The 2,826-nt window shown below is 31.1% G+C and overlaps 1 long non-coding RNA gene across 1 annotated transcript; it reads left to right on the top strand.

Annotated features, from left to right (window-relative positions):
• The first annotated feature begins 678 nt into the window (after window positions 1-678).
• On the top strand, window positions 679-2,272 carry LOC128033720 (uncharacterized). The gene is made up of 3 exons (XR_008189710.1): window positions 679-736; window positions 1,543-1,744; window positions 2,033-2,272. It is a non-coding gene; the product is annotated as an uncharacterized LOC128033720 (long non-coding RNA).
• The last annotated feature ends 554 nt before the right edge of the window (window positions 2,273-2,826 follow it).

Here is a 2,826-nt window from a genome sequence, read left to right as displayed (position 1 = left end):
ATAAGAATTCTTATTCTATTAAAATACTTTTATTAAATGAATACATAATAAAAAAATTAAACTTTATATTAAATTACTCAATATTTAAATTATTATGTTCCCACAGCTTAATATATCAAAAAGCCCCTGTAAAACAATTCAATAATCAATTGAGCTCTCAATAGAAAACAACACCCAATTGAACCCTTAATCAAATATTAGCAATCAATTAAGCTCTTGAAAAATCAATTTTCGTGTAAGCCCCTAACATCCGTTAACTCATGGCATGCTAGGGTTATAACAACTCGTTTTAATTTATATCAGAACAGTGATATCGGGACCACGGTTCCGACGAGTAAATTATTTTTTTATTATTTAAATGTCTATAGGAATATATTTAGGTCATATTAAAATTTTGTTAAGAAATTTTGATGTTTAAGTAGTTAATTAAATGAAAAGGACTAAACCATAAAAAGGGTAAAAGTTGAGTTCTATTAGTTAAAAGGGTCAAATGGCTATGAAACCTTAAACTAAAGGACTTGAATGGTAAATAGACCATTTATATGGGATAGTGGATGTGCATTGCAAGGTATTAATGTAATTATGATAGTTTTTAAAGGTTAAAATGGTAAATAATCAATTAAACATAAATTAAATAAAACAAAAGTTAAATTTCATCTTCTTCATTTCTAAACACCACCGAAATTACGCCATTGAAGCTAGCTAGGGCATTTGGTCAAGCTTCCTTGTTTGCATGGTATGATTTTGAACCCTATTTTTAATTATTTCTATGTTTTTGAGATCATTTTAACTTAATCTAGCTAGTCCATGAGTCAATTTGTAAAACTGTTAAAGATTGAGGGTTATGCCATGAATGTTCTTGAATGGTTTTTGATGTTAAATGATAGATTATGAGGCTTTGTTGAGAAACAAACAAGTTTTGTAAAGTGATTTTTGATTAAATTTGCATTTAGGGATTTGTTTGTAAAATTAGTAAAAATTCATGATAAATTTATGAAATGATGATTTATTTGGGTTGGATTAAGTCCCTAAAGATTTTGGTTATCTTATAAGAGGGATTAAAATGATTAGACTTCAATTTGTAAGCTTAATGACTAAATTGTGAATAGTTAAAATGTTAGGGGCAAAATAGTGATTTTGCATAAATATGAAATGTGGATTGAATTGAATGTTTGAGGTTAATTACAGTACTTAATTGAATATAATTATCTATTTAGATCAAGATAAATCACGTACGGACCTAGATTGAGGCAAAACCAAAGCTTCAGATTAGCTCGATTTAATTTCTATGCCTTAGTTATCGAGGTAAGTTCGTATGAACGACTATCATGTTTATGTATTTAAATTGAATATTATTATGTTATTTATAATGCAAATGATCAATGTATAAACCTATCAATACTATGATGAATTAACGGATATCGAGTCCCGATTGAACCTTAGGAATTCGTAGGATACAAATGACATGTCATTAAGGATTTCATGTTTCGAGTGTTGGTCTTGAATGTCCTACTGATGGCTGAGGTCCTGCATCTGTTGCAGATACTCCACAACTCGTGTGAGCAGCATCGTGTAGCTCACATTCCGACCCACAGCTCGTGTGAGCAGGCCCTTTTCACAGCTCGTGTAAGCAATGATGTAAAGGAAAGTTATGGTTATATGTTGAGGCACACTTCGTGTGAGCTTTCCCGAGTATCCGATGAAATTCTAGATGGTTTAACAGGCAAGAAAAGGGATTGAAATGGTAAGTTTTCAAATGGAATTATGCATAAGCTTATGGAAAGAATGTATGAATCAAATGATGTATTTCATATGGAAAATGACTTATCATATGGTTAGTTCAAATGAGTTATGTACAAATGTGCTAACTTGTGTACTGATAGTGATGTATAGGTTAATATCAAGCTTATGATTTGAACTTTAATGTACTTATGCTTTATGTTATGCAAATTAAAATGGTAAGTTATGTTTTGAACTATACGAACTTACTAAACATTAATTGCTTACATAGTTTCTTTCCTATGTTTTATAGATTACTGGAAGCTCATTGAAAGCTCGTCGAAGATCTCACACTATCTAGCATAAATATCGGTAATTTTTGAATGTTTTGGCCAATTTTATAATGGCATGTATAGGTTGAACTGTAATGGCATTTTGTTGGATGTTTTATTGGTGTTTAAAATGTATAAGTTGTGGAAGTTAACTTGGTTTGTACCATTTGGTGCCATGTTAGATTGTGTCTATTTGGTTATCTTGTGATGTATATCTTGAATTACTCCTATGGTATGTCGAAACCATTTTTTGGAAAAAGAAAAATTAGTTGTCGACTTATTTGAAAAAAAGATTGGAGTCACCACCGATATTTTATCGAGGTGTGATCAGATCACCTTGAAAACGATTTTGGTCTACGAATAAAAAAACGGGTTCGGGAGTCAGTTACGCACGAGGAAGGATTAGCACCCTTGTAACGCCCAAAATTGGTACCTAATTGATTAGTTAATGTCTTAAAGTCGAAAGTTGAAAACCCGAAAGGATTTAAAACAATCCCCTTTTATTTATATTATACTTTTTAAAACAACACTTGAATAACTTTGAATGAACATAAAAGAAACCCTCTCGTCCCGAGGCAATGAAATGTCATACCGATGCAACATTTGAATTTTCGAGAATAAGCTAACCTTTAAAATTTTTATCGAAATTTTGTGTATTTTGAAACCAAAAAAATGCTTAGCCGTTTTAGTTCGACGAGAAAAGCGAAACCCCGTAAGTTAGGGCACGATTCCTCATCATTCCAAAGATGACAAATTGCAAACTTCATTTTCTCCT

Source organism: Gossypium raimondii, chromosome 10 (genome assembly GCF_025698545.1).
Source record: "Gossypium raimondii isolate GPD5lz chromosome 10, ASM2569854v1, whole genome shotgun sequence".
NCBI classification, from domain to species: Eukaryota; Viridiplantae; Streptophyta; class Magnoliopsida; order Malvales; family Malvaceae; genus Gossypium; species Gossypium raimondii.
This window is presented reverse-complemented; position numbering and strand designations above follow the sequence as displayed.